Below are 14,977 nucleotides of genomic sequence, written 5' to 3' on the forward strand. Positions count from 1 at the left end.
AAAGTACTGTCCAAATTATTCTGAGTATTTTCTTGCTTGCTGGTGGCTTAAAAGACATTTTGTTGATAAGATGTGAAAATGTGATATTTTCATACTTTTTAAAGGATACCCAAACTGACATGTGACATGATGAGATACACGTGTATGTACAGTGCCTAGCACACAAATAACTATGTTGTTTTTCTTTTTTTTTCTTTCTCTGCCTGAAAGAGTTAAATATCAGGTATGTAAGTGGCTGACTCAGTCCTGACTCAGACAGGAAGTGACTACTATGTGACCCTCACTGATAAGAAATTCCCCTTTTTATCTCTTTCTTGCTCTCAGAAGCCATTTTCTGCTAGGAAAGTGTTTTATGCTGGGCTCGATGCCCAGCATAGTTATTTGTGTGCTAGGCACTGTACATACCCATGTCCATCTCATCATGTCACATGTCAGTTTGGGTATCCTTTAAGCCACTAGCAAGAAAGCAACTACGTCAAAATAATTTCTTTAGTAACTTCTCACCTACTTTATGGTACTGTTTTAATTAAAGAGTGCTTCAATGTTATTTTAACCACTTTACCCCCGGCGGTACGAATTTCTCCGTCCCTTTTTTCCCTCCTAAAAAACCAGGGACGGAGAAATCCGTACCTTCCGCGCTACCGCCGCTGTCCGCGCTACCGCCACTCGTGCGCGCGCACCCGCCGCTCGTGCACGCCGCCGCCCGCTCGCCCGGAGATCAATGAACGGGAAAATCCATTCCCGTTCGTTGATCTAAGCTCCTGCAATGATCTGCTGGTTCTTTCAGAAACAGCGCGATCATTGTGAGTCTCCCAGCCTCCTACTGCTTCCTGTAAGCGTCCTTCCGGTCGCTTACAGGTCGCATGTAAACATACTCACTGTGGCCATCTTGTGTCCAAATAGTAAACTACACCCTAATGCATTTTACACATAAAAATAAATAGTTTTACATAATAAATTAACTCATTACCTCCCACACTCCCAATTTATTTTTTTTTGTAATTTAAAAAAAAAAAAATACAATAAAAAAAAAAACATAAATAGTTACCTTAGGGACTGAACTTTTTAAATATTTATGTCAAGAGGGTATAACACTGTTACTTTATAAACTACGGGCTTGTAATTAGGGATGGACGCAAAACTGAAAAAAATGCACCTTTATTTCCAAATAAAATATTGGGGCCAAACATTGTGATAGGGACATAGTTTAAATGGTTTTATAACCGGGAATAATGGGCAAATACATTTCATGGGTTTTAATTACAGTAGCATGCATTATTTAAAAACTATAAAGGCCGAAAACTGAAAAATATTTTTTTCCCACATTTTTTCCTATTTTCCCATTAAAACACATTTAGAATAAAATAATTCTTGGCATAATGTCCCACCTAAAGAAAGCCTAATTGGTGGCGGAAAAAACAAGATATAGTTCATTTCATTGCGATAAGTAATAATAAAGTTATAGACGAATGAATGGACGGAGCGCTGAAAGGTGAAAATTGCTCTGGTGTTCAAGGGGTAAAACCCCTCAGTGGTGAAGTGGTTAAAGTGGTCTGAAAGTCAGCATTTCTACTTTGCTTTAAAAGATTCCTCACAGCTTGAAAGCTACTATCCCAGAATCTGTTTTAGCAGAACATCACTGAAATGGTTAAATAAAGCCCTTTGTCCTGCTATTCAGCTTCAAATCCACATCCAAACTGGAGATAACACCATCTTTGTTTACATTCCAATGTTGATACAATGGGCTTGATTCACAAACCCGTGCTAACTGTTAGCACGGGCGTGCTAAACAGTTAGCATGTGAAGTGCTGCTCATGGACTTTTGCGCACGCAAAGTCCTGCGATCGCGGACATTTGCGCATGATAACGCGCAAAAGTCTGCGTTATCGCACGCAAATGTCCGCAAGCAGCACTTCACGTGCTAACGATTTAGCACGCCCGTGCTAACAGTTAGCACGGGTTGGTGAATCAAGCCCCATGTGTGTAAACAGTGTAGGAGCTCTCTCTATGGGCTGGTGCACACCAAAACCCGCTAGCAGATCCGCAAAACGCTAGCAGATTTTTAAACGCTTTTTTTTATTTTTATGAGGCGTTTTGCTAGCGTTTTGCGGATTGCTGCTGCGGTTTTCAGTATAGTAGATTTCATATATTGTTACAGTAAAGCTGTTACTGAACAGCTTCTGTAACAAAAACGCCTGCAAAACCGCTCTGAAGTGCCGTTTTTCAGAGCGGTTTGCGTTTTTCCTATACTTAACATTGAGGCAGAAACGCATCCGCAATCCAAAAAATGCCTCACCCAGGCATTTTTCGTTTCTGCAAAACGCCTGCCGCTCTGGTGTGCACCACCCCATTGAGATACATTGACCAAGCAGATCCGCAGCCGCAAGCGGATCTGAAAACGCCCAAAAAGCCGCTCGGTGTGCACCAGCCCTATGTGCCTGAAGCACAGAGAGCTTCACACAGTTCAGGACAGCTAATTAGAAGATGTTAATATATAATAAAAAGCAGTTGGAATAAAATGCAATGACAGCTTTTAGGGCACAATAAACTACACTTTGAAAACTTGTCATTTGTAAACAGACAATATTACGTGTGCACAAAAGCAAATATGATAACTGTATGAGTAATAAAAAGCAGGAAAAAACATTTTTATTGAATGTTATGTCAGAGTTTCAGACCACTTTAAACAAAGGATGAAGAAATAGGAGAAAACTGAAAAGAAAAAGTGAATTAAATAAATGCCACTTTATCTTTTGATTGTTTCTCCACATAATTACCTCCCAGCAGGAGATTAAAAGCAGCACTTGATAAAGGTCTTGGCAACTGAAGTTTTGTACTTGCTGTTATGGGGCTTGATTCACAAAGCAGTGCTAACCTAGTTAGCACGCTTAAAGACTTTTGGGCGGGATAAGCATTGCACTAAGTAGGTTAGCACCGCTTTGAGGGAAAAACTTGCGCGCAAAGTCCGGTGCGCGCAAAATGTCGCATAGGATTTAATGGCGTTGTGCGCGTAAACTTTATGTGCGTGAAGGTTACAACTTTGCACCCCAGTTTATTTTATCACGCCTAAACTCAGTTTAGGCGTGATAATGGGCTTTTCACCAGCGTGCTAACAGTTAGCACGGCTTTGTGAATCAAGCCCATGGTGATATAAAGTAAAGCAAAGTTTGTGACTCATCCATGGTGGAGTCCCAGTTCTTTCTTCCATTGTGGCTCTGTCAGGGGTGTAGCTAGGATTAATATGGCCCCCCTGCAAAAATGACAGCATGGGGCCCCCTTGGTCCCCTAATCAAACGCAGGTCACGTGATCGAAAGCCGGCGAATGGCAGCAGAGTGTGTTCTGCTGTGAAGCAACCTCTGGAAGCAGGAAAAAAATTACACATGCTCCTGCACACGGTTTTTGTGAGTGAATTGGGAGGTTTCTTTGCTAATTGGCTGCACTTGCAGTTGGGTAGAGGGAGTAGGTGGGACCCCCAAAGCCTCTGGGCCTCTTGCGATGGCAGGGGTCGCAGGGGTGATTGCTACGCCTATGGGCTCTGTCATGGTCAATCGGGAAGCTGGACATTACTGGTTTGACTCCCTGGGACATACAGTGTTGTGAAAAACTATTTGCCCCCTTCCTGATTTCTTATTTTTTTGCATGTTTGTCACACTTAAATGTGTCTGCTCATCAAAAACTGTTAACTATTAGTCAAAGATAACATACTTGAACACAAAATGCAGTTTTAAATGATGGTTTTTATTATTTAGTGAGAAAAAAAACTCCAAATCTACATGGCCCAGTGTGAAAAAGTGATTGCCCCCCTTGTTTAAAAATAACTTTACTGTGGTTTATCACACCTGAGTTCAATTTCTGCAGTCACCCCCAGGCCTGATTACTGCCTGTCACGGACGATTGCGGGGACGCAGGCGCGTCCTGGAACCGCCCGTGAAGAAAAGAACGATCGCACTCGATTCCTGCATCGATTGCGCTTCAAAACGGTACAATCTGGGTTAAGTGTGTAGGGACAGCTAAAGTCCTTTTATTAGCAAAGAGAGCACCATTCCAAATGCTGGTTGGCCCTTTTGATATGCTAACGAGCCTGGGCCCAGAGAGTCCCTGGCTTCAAGCTGTGCTGATGGCCCATCCATCAGGTATAAGGTGACAAGCAGCTGGCAGGAAGACTGGCCCTGTGACTGCTGATCAAGCCAGAGGTGTAAACTCAAAGTTGTCTAAGCAGATTTCACATTCAGATGTTAATTGAAGGAGCCAACAGGGCCTTTCATAGACAAGAAGCAGACACAGCTGGACTCCAGTCAGGCTGACTCCGGCCTTAGCAGGAAGAAATGAATGTACAATATAATCTTTTGCCCATTTACAGAATACAATAAATAGGGTGGTTATGAGAGCGGTATCATTGGATCCGTAGGGTCATGCTGGATCTCTTGATACCAGTCGAGAGGGGCCCGGGGCCCCTACGACCCAGGTATGAATCTACTCAAGACCCTGATCTGATGCACTAGCCATGTCGGGTATCATATTAATCTGTATTTTCCTCCAAGTATGAAGCTGTTACCCCCCTAAATGTAACGTGTATGGTTCAGGAGTTACAGCAATTCATAAGTTTAGCTCTAAAATCTCTCAGAGGGAATGAACTGTCATTTGCTGGTAGCTCAGAGGGGGCTGGCATTGCCACACCCCCAAACCAGCTTCATCAAAAGCACAGAGCCAGCAGGCGGGCTGTGTCCTCCACACTGAAACATCTTGCACTCATCAGATGCCAGCTTGAGGATATGCTGGCATCCACCTGGTCTGAACTCTGAACTCTGGACTTTGAAACCAAGGACTTTATGATTCTTCCCACAATAAGGACATCTTTCCAGGAACTAAGTATTTTTCTCCCTTCTTTTATTTTTCATACTGGCTATTACTGTTTTCATAATTGTTGATTTTCATAATTGTCTGTATATATTAATTATTTATATTGCGTGAATAAACGACTTTTCCCAAGTCATTCACTGTTTCGCTACCCTGCTTATCAGCACACACAGAAATGATCCCGGGTCTCTGAAGATACGCTACTGTTTGTTTGTTGTTGGCTAGACAGAATATCGTGTGTTTAACCGTTTTATTCGCAGGATTAGTCAGTCAGTTAGTGGGCCCCACGGTCCCATAGTAACCGCGGTGGTGGCAGTTTACTCTGAACCAGTAGGTGACGTTGTAATCACCCGTGTCTCACAGGCTCCCTTCTGAGTTGTCTGCGGCTAATTCTTAACGGTTCCTGCGCATTGACTGCGACCAGAGTTCGCACGATTTGTGCGCTGGCACCGTTTAGAAGGCTAAGTGCGGTCAGCCACTGAGGGCTCCTGTGACAGTGTTAGGCAGCGGTTGGATCTGTGTTGTGCTGAAAGTATCTGCGATAGCGCTAGCGCTATCGAGAAACGAACTAATTCGTTGGTGTAGCTGGAAGGCAATATATTTTTTATATATACAGAGAGACTGTGTAGCCAGTACCCCTTCCCCAAAGTTTTATTTTATTTGGCATGGAAATGTCCGGGAACTACCAGAACATGTGCCTAGCAGACCTGGAAAATCTTTGCGAAGAGAGGGGCATTGGCATCCTCCGCAAGACAAAACGGGACCTGATAGCAGACTTGTCCAGATGGGATGCCCAGCAACTGCGGGAGCCGGGAGTGTCCGCTGAGGTGGATACCAGCCCATCTGACAATCAAGGGGAACCAGAGGCTGAAGATCTTAGGCGTACAGAGGTTGAGCATCCTGCGGGCCCTGTTGCAACAGTTACGCCAGAGACTGTCAGTATGGACCCCAATCCCAGAGTTTCTGACATTACTCGCCCGGAACTGGCCAGTACTGGACTGTCCATGGGTGCTGACCCGGTAATGCAGCAGGCATTACAAAAGCTGATGGAGACTGACCTGGACAAGTACCTGCAGTACATGCGTGAGGAGCGCCAATCTGCAGAACGCAAAGCTGCTGCTGCTGCTGCTGCTGCTGCTGCTGCTGAACGCCACGCGGAGAGGGATGCCGCAGAGGCGCGGGAGAGACGACAGCATGAGCTCAACATGGCAAAGGTGCAACAGGCCAGCCGGAGTTCACCGCCCAGCCTCCCTGCTGAAGGAGCTGCAGCACCCGTAAGTGCAAAATTTAAATTTGCTAATATTGAAAAAGACACGGACATTGACTTGTTTTTGCGGTCTTTTGAAAAAGCATGCCGTCAGTATCGTCTGTCCCAAGACCAGTGGGCCAGACATCTGACACCGTTGCTGCGCTACAAAGCGCTTGATGCTTTCGCAGAATTGCCTGCGGAAAAGGATAATGATTATGCTGCTATAAAAGACGCTATCATTACTAAGTACCAGCTGACGCCAGAAGCCTATCGGAAAAAGTTTAGGGCCTGGCAGAAAAAGCCTTCTGATTCGTACCGAGATGTGGCCAGCAGCTTGCTCACCACACTCCGGCAGTGGACTCTAGGCCTCACCAAAGGGTCTTATGATGTCCTGGAGGACTTGATAGTCCTGGAACAATTTCTGAACATTTGCCCTGCTGATGTACGACAGTTTGTGTTAGAACGCAGGCCGGCTTCAGCCACTGTCGCTGCAGACCTTGCTGAGACTTTTGCAACTACCCGGGTGGCTGATACACGCAGAACTGTCCCATCCAGCTGGAGAGGAGGTCAGCCCAATACCTCGGCAGACCCTCCTGCCCCTGTGAGCCGTCCGCCACAGAGGCCACCCAGCGCAGCTGCTGCACCCAGGCCTGCAGCGCCTGGAGAGGTCACCTGTCACTACTGCCGCCAGCCCGGACACATGAAATTCGACTGTCCGGAGCGGAGACAGACACCACCAGCACCTGGATCATCTGCATCACCTGCACCTCACCCACAGCAGAGGCAACCCGCCAGCGAACCACAGCCTGGATCATCCGATTTTGTCCTGTTTGCCCGCGGAAAGGAAATCCGCGACCGAACCGACCAGCAGCAACTTGTTAGAGTGAACGGCAAAGTTGTCACCGGATTTCGAGACACCGGAGCTGACATCACGTTAGTTCACTCACATCTTGTGCCAAAGGAGAGCATCAGCTCCAGCCGATCCCTTGCCCTTACTGGAGTAGAGGGCACCCTTTTCCACATAGCCCACGCAAGAGTGAAGCTGGATTGGGGAGTGGGAGGGGTCCACGAAAGGGTTGTTGGAGTTATGAAGGATCTCCCAGTCCCTGTGTTGCTAGGGACTGATTTGGGCAAGCTTGTGTCCTACTATGAACCTGCCACGACCGCCTTGTCGCTCACGGAAGGAGACGGACTCTCCACCCACCACCAGGTACTTTATACACTTGGGGGAGCACCAGGGGGAGGTGGGTTGAATGTGCCCAGTTCAAGGGTACCAGGTTCAATAGTGCCTGCTTCAAAGGCACCTGAGTTTGATGTACAGACTGTCTGTTGTGATGATGCTGTAACTGTACCTGAGTTTACTGTACAACCTATCTGTAATGAAAAAATGTCTATACCTGTCAATATCATTACTGCATGCAATGATGATTTGAGTACTGTCCGTCTGTGCCATTCTGACAGTGTACCGGTGCTAGCAGTACCGCGCAGCTGCACTGCTCAGAACCTGGGCTCAGAACAGGTGGAGGGGGTTCCGGCCTCCTCCCCCTCCTCTGACCGCAGGGATGAGACCTTTCAGCCGCTGGCCTCGTGTGACATGAGCCAGTTGGCTGAAACTGACAGCGCCATATTCGCAGCCGCACTACAAAGTGACCCAAGCCTGGAGGTGCTCAGGAAGCAAGCCGCTGAGCCCCTCGCAGACGGGGCCGCTTTCAAGGTGTACTGGGAAGGTGGGAGACTGTACAGTGAGTCTGTACAGCCCCCTACAGGTAGATCCCACGCGAATACCAAATGGCTGGTGGTCCCGAGTGCGTTCAGGGGACATGTGCTGAAATCCGCACATGGTAATCCTCTGACAGGGCACTCAGGGGTCCGCAAGACACTTGCCGGTATTCGGAACCAGTTTTATTGGCCCCGGATGAACAGGGATGTAGCAAACTACTGCAGGGCATGTGCCGTCTGTCAGGAGCTGGGAAGGTCCAGGGATTCCCGCGGGGTTCCCTTAGGTCCACAGCCACTCAGCAGGGGAACCCTGCGTGGGCTGGCTGTTGACCTAACCAACCCACTGCCCGTTGTCAGCAGTCCCGGCAGGCACCACGTCCGACTGCAGTGGCGCAAACGCCCTGTCCAGAACGGTCCATGTTGGGTCAACCCTGCGGGTAGCAGACCGCGACCGGTCCAGGGGAACCGAGCCACAGGCTCCAATAGGTTTTCCCGCCGTACCGGCAACTCGAGGCCCGTCAGCCAGGTTAGCGGCGCCGCCACACATCTTGCGGATGAGTGGCTAAGCCACGGACAAGGGGGAGGGCTGTCACGGACGATTGCGGGGACGCAGGCGCGTCCTGGAACCGCCCGTGAAGAAAAGAACGATCGCACTCGATTCCTGCATCGATTGCGCTTCAAAACGGTACAATCTGGGTTGAGTGTGTAGGGACAGCTAAAGTCCTTTTATTAGCAAAGAGAGCACCATTCCAAATGCTGGTTGGCCCTTTTGATATGCTAACGAGCCTGGGCCCAGAGAGTCCCTGGCTTCAAGCTGTGCTGATGGCCCATCCATCAGGTATAAGGTGACAAGCAGCTGGCAGGAAGACTGGCCCTGTGACTGCTGATCAAGCCAGAGGTGTAAACTCAAAGTTGTCTAAGCAGATTTCACATTCAGATGTTAATTGAAGGAGCCAACAGGGCCTTTCATAGACAAGAAGCAGACACAGCTGGACTCCAGTCAGGCTGACTCCGGCCTTAGCAGGAAGAAATGAATGTACAATATAATCTTTTGCCCATTTACAGAATACAATAAATAGGGTGGTTATGAGAGCGGTATCATTGGATCCGTAGGGTCATGCTGGATCTCTTGATACCAGTCGAGAGGGGCCCGGGGCCCCTACGACCCAGGTATGAATCTACTCAAGACCCTGATCTGATGCACTAGCCATGTCGGGTATCATATTAATCTGTATTTTCCTCCAAGTATGAAGCTGTTACCCCCCTAAATGTAACGTGTATGGTTCAGGAGTTACAGCAATTCATAAGTTTAGCTCTAAAATCTCTCAGAGGGAATGAACTGTCATTTGCTGGTAGCTCAGAGGGGGCTGGCATTGCCACACCCCCAAACCAGCTTCATCAAAAGCACAGAGCCAGCAGGCGGGCTGTGTCCTCCACACTGAAACATCTTGCACTCATCAGATGCCAGCTTGAGGATATGCTGGCATCCACCTGGTCTGAACTCTGAACTCTGGACTTTGAAACCAAGGACTTTATGATTCTTCCCACAATAAGGACATCTTTCCAGGAACTAAGTATTTTTCTCCCTTCTTTTATTTTTCATACTGGCTATTACTGTTTTCATAATTGTTGATTTTCATAATTGTCTGTATATATTAATTATTTATATTGCGTGAATAAACGACTTTTCCCAAGTCATTCACTGTTTCGCTACCCTGCTTATCAGCACACACAGAAATGATCCCGGGTCTCTGAAGATACGCTACTGTTTGTTTGTTGTTGGCTAGACAGAATATCGTGTGTTTAACCGTTTTATTCGCAGGATTAGTCAGTCAGTTAGTGGGCCCCACGGTCCCATAGTAACCGCGGTGGTGGCAGTTTACTCTGAACCAGTAGGTGACGTTGTAATCACCCGTGTCTCACAGGCTCCCTTCTGAGTTGTCTGCGGCTAATTCTTAACGGTTCCTGCGCATTGACTGCGACCAGAGTTCGCACGATTTGTGCGCTGGCACCGTTTAGAAGGCTAAGTGCGGTCAGCCACTGAGGGCTCCTGTGACACTGCCACACCTGTTTCAATCAAGAAATCACTTTAATAGGAGCTATCTGACACAGAGAAGTAGACCAAAAGCACCTCAAAAGCTAGACATCATGCCAAGATCCAAAGAAATTCAGGAACAAATGAGAACAAAAGTACTGTAATTGAGATCTATCAGTCTGGTAAAGGTTATAAAGCCATTTCTAAAGTTTTGGGACTCCAGCGAACCACAGTGAGAGCCATTATCCACAAATGGCAAAAACATGGAACAATGATGAACCTTCCCAGGAGTGGCCGGCCGACCAAAATTACCCCAAGAGCGCAGAGAAAACTCATCCGAGAGGCCACAAAAGACCCCAGGACAACATCTAAAGAACTGCAGGCCTCACTTGCCTCAATTAAGGTCAGTGTTCACGACTCCTCCATAAAAAAGAGACTGGGCAAAAACGGCCTGCATGGCAGATATCCAAGGCGCAAACCACTTTTAAGCAAAAAGAACATTAAGGCTGGTCTCAATTTTGCTAAAAAACATCTCAATGATTGGCAAGACTTTTGGGAAAATACCTTGTGGACCGACGAGGCAAAAGTTGAACTTTTTGGAGGGTGCGTGTCCTGTTACATCTGGCGTAGAAGTAACACAGCATTTCAGCAAAAGAACATCATACCAACAGTAAAATATGGTGGTGGTAGTGTGATGGTCTGGGGTTGTTTTGCTGCATCAGGACCTGGAAGGCTTGCTGTGATAGATGGAACCATGAATTCTACTGTCTACCAAAAAATCCTGAAGGAGAATGTCCGGCCATCTGTTTGTCAACTCAAGCTGAAGCGATCTTGGGTGCTGCAGCAGGACAATGACCCAAAACACACCAGCAAATCCACCTCTGAATGGCTGAAGAAAGACAAAATGAAGACTTGGTGTGGCCTAGTCAAAGTCCTGACCTGATTCCTATTGAGATGTTGTGGCATGACCTTAAAAAGGTGGTTCATGCTAGAAAACCCTCAAATAAAGCTGAATTACAACAATTCTGCAAAGATGAGTGGGCCAAAATTCCTCCAGAGCGCTGTAAAAGACTCGTTGCAAGTTATCGCAAACACTTGATTGCAGTTATTGCTGCTAAGGGTGCCCCAACCAGTTATTAGGTTCAGGGAGCAATTTCTTTTTCACACAGGGCCATGTAGGTTTTGAGTTTTTTTTCTCACTAAATAATAAAAACCATCATTTAAAACTGCATTTTGTGTTCAATTATGTTATCTTTGACTAATAGTTAATGGTTTTTGATGAGCAGAAATATTTAAGTGTGACAAACATGCAAAAGAATAAGAAATCAGGAAGGGGGCAAATAGTTTTTCACACCACTGTATAACCTTTCATTGTGTGGTGATTTATTGAAGTTACACACTGGTTGGGATGTTGGATACTTATGTACCTCTGGTATCAGTCTGAACCCCTAAACTCGAATGCTTATTAGGTGAATACAACATTTTATTTCATACTAACTATTCTTCTCTCTATTAAGCTCTTTTACTTAGTCTGTGTACAGACAGTGCAATATTTCCAGTATGAATGCCAACAGTGTACCGCATACTGCACAATTATCACAACACACAGTACATGGGTAATGCGATTTTTACTGCTGTAACGTGTCTTGTGCAGGTAGCATAATGTGTGTTACCATAGTAACAATCACGTTGCCCATGTATTGCAGTTTGCATTAATTGCGCAATGTGTGGTACACTGCTGACGTCAGTACCAGTAATAATGCTGTGAGCTGCCTGCGTATAGCAATATTACCGTAGCTACATGATTCACAGAATGGAGCTTGGCCGCCACCATAGGTGTCCGTTATTTGTAACCATTAAAGTACAGGATATCAACCGTACTTAACAGCAAGGCATTGGGCAAGGGCAGAAGTTCTGCTAGAAGTTGGGGCCTATTTCCACCAGGCACCAATCGCGCCCATTGTCCACACGCATTTTCGGATGCGGAATTTCAACCTATTGAAATCAGTAGGCTGCATCCGAATTGCGTGTGGAAGAAAAAAAATGATACATGCTGCAGTTCTCTGCAGCACACATCTGAATCCCTGTAGCGGTGCATGGCACAGCATAGCTATAGGAATGCAATATTGCATCAGCATAGGTGCTGCGGCTGTTTCAGAAATGGACGCCACACCTCAGTAGAAATGCAGCCGAATTTTTTTCCACAACTGCAAAAGTGCTAATTTTAGAAATGCAATTCTCTATTGACATTTGTTGAGTTTGTGGCTAACGCGTTTTTGCACATTTGTAAAATGCATGCAAATTTTAATACGCCTGAACCCTGCCTAAGAGGACCAAAATGGAGACTTGAAAAGTCATACAGCGAGACTTCACCCACTGGGGGACTTGCTCCCAATATTATTAGTGGTAGTCAGAGCCGGGACAAGGTCCTCCAGCACCCAAGGCTGAGACACCCAAGTGCGCCCCTCCATCCCTCCACCCCAGCCGTCACACACTTATTGCTATTAGACTAAGAGGCACCCCAGGGCCCCCAACACCTTAATCTCTAGTTATCTGACTTGTAGTCACTTCCATGTATCTCCTTTTCTTATTTCTTTCTGCTTCAAACACAATTAGGAATGACAGCTGAATGAATTGTGCGCCCCCTCCTACACTGCGCCCTGAGGCTGGAGCCTCTCCAGCCTATGCCTCGGCCCGGCCCTGGTGGTAGTAATACATCTCCTGAATGTAAAATGCTTTGAAACACAGTTTTCAAGCAACCCTTGATTAGGTGCTATACAATTCATACTGTATGTTCAGTTTATACTGCTTATGTGTAATAAAGGACAACCAAGATGAGATAGACGTGTATGTGCAGTGCAAAGCATATAAATGACTAGGCTGTGTTCCTTTTTTTGTTTTTTTTCTGCCTGAAAGAGTTAAACATCAGGTATGAAAGTGACAGTTTCTGTTAGACTATAGCATAACCCTCACTGATAAGTATTTACAACCATAAAACACTTTCCTGTCAGTAATAGGCTTCTGAGAGCAGTAAATAGATAAAAATGGTTAATAGTCCTAGATTTAAGCTCTAGAATACTGCAATGAATGTGCCATTGAGCAGAGACAATGAAACTGTAAAAACTAGATTTAAATATAAAATAAAACTGTGAGATAGCTAAACAAGTCATTTTTAGGAGAATGAGGGTAGATACAATTGTTTGTCTATCACTTTATTTTCACCTTGGATGTCCTTTAAGCTTAGTACTAGTGAGGAGGTGGGGATTACGCCTGGTTCATACTGGACAGATTGAAAACTGATCCGTGTAAAAACTGATCTGTAAGTTTCTAATCCGTTCCATTTCAGTCATCAGTTTTTTATCCCTTACATTAGCGAGCAGTCAATGCAAACTCATCATTCGCTCTGGAATTATCGCAGCCTCCCCAAACTTGTGTTCCGTTAAGTGAAACGTGCCGAACAGATCCGTTCTAATGGAACAATTTGAATGGATCCACACGTTAACATTGGATCCGTTTGCATCCAGTAGGATCCATTCCGGTGCAGTCCACTAAACTGATCATTTTAGCTGCCAATGTGAAGCAGGCCGCAGTTACATTCAATTATCACAGAGGTGAAATATGATGGGCAATTTAGCCATATATAACAGGATAAGCAGAGCATGACGAAAGAGCTATCCTTTACCACACAGAAGACAATTTCTTTGGACGTTTATTATCTAGAGAAAATTGAAATTTCCCTGCCAGACATGACTGCTCTGACACAGTGTGGAAAGCGAGACCAGGAATAGTAATTCCTGTCTGGACTCCTATACTACAGCACAGTAACAGAGCACTTCCCCAACCTCTCTACTTGACCTTTGACTTTTCAAACCTCAAGTGTGATTTATCCTTCAGTCAGTGGCACCTCCTAATCTCTCTGTGTATCATCTATCAATCTATTATCTAAAGGTGGCCAGACACGTATAGAATTGCAGCAGATTCGACCATCAGATAGATATCTGTCAGATGCCTGTCAAGTCGAATCTGACAGGAATGTATCTGATGTGTGCCACACAGTAGCAACAGAATTCCAGTAGATTTCAGAATGAAATCTATTGAAATTCGATCGAAATGCAGTGTTGCACCATTCGATCCAATGCAACCCTATGGACCATCGATCGGCTGCCAGTAGCTGATTGACCCAGGTTTTCCGTCTGGACCGATCGAGCAAATCGATCAAAATCAGCCGCAAATCGATCGGTCGGCTGATTTAAAAGAATCAATTTCCAAACGAACGATCGATTCCATACACTTGATCAGTCGATCGATGGCTGAAATCGACAAGTGTATGGGCCCCTTAAAGGAGCCCACCGATGGTGAGATTTTTAGTGAATGATCTTATTTCGTTAAGTTCATTCAGACTGACATAAAAAATTGTTTTTAATCGATTCAAGGCATTAAAAGAATTCTGTCACGCCGATTGACTATTGCTTTGAACACACGACTGCTAATGTGATCGTTTGTAATTGATTGGTCCCACCAGCTTCTGTTTCCATAGAATCGGATGGACACCTTTAGGGCCCTTTTACACTTAATCAGTTGCTCTCAGTTAAAACTGAAAGAAAACTGATTTTCAAAGTAATGCCCATGTTTTCCTATGGCACCTTTCACACTTAACGCGTTTTAGCTGAAATATTCTTCCCAATGCACTGCTATGGAAAAAACGCGTACCAACGCGCACTAACGCATACCAACTGATTAAGTGTAAAAGGGCCCTTAGGCCTCGTTCAGACTATACACGCTGCCATGCGCATTTTGGCAGCGCGTATAGTGTGCAATGCGCAAGAACAGTAGAAGGGCATAGAGCCCTTCTACCGTTCCCATCACATGCGCTGCGAGGCAGCGTGATTGCGCTATGGCATGCTGCAAGCATTTTTGGGAATCGCATCGCAGATCCCATTCATTGTAATTAATAGGATCTGCAGCGCAGCACATAGTAGTGCAGATGGCGTGTGATCGGATGCGTTGCGTTCCGATCACACATCCATCTGCGCTAAATGATATGAACGAGGCCTTACTTCCTATGAATTTGTTTCTTCTTTCTGCAATGTTCAAAACTGTAATCCACACATCTTTA

This window comes from Hyperolius riggenbachi, chromosome 1 (genome assembly GCF_040937935.1).
Source record: "Hyperolius riggenbachi isolate aHypRig1 chromosome 1, aHypRig1.pri, whole genome shotgun sequence".
Classification (NCBI taxonomy): domain Eukaryota; kingdom Metazoa; phylum Chordata; class Amphibia; order Anura; family Hyperoliidae; genus Hyperolius; species Hyperolius riggenbachi.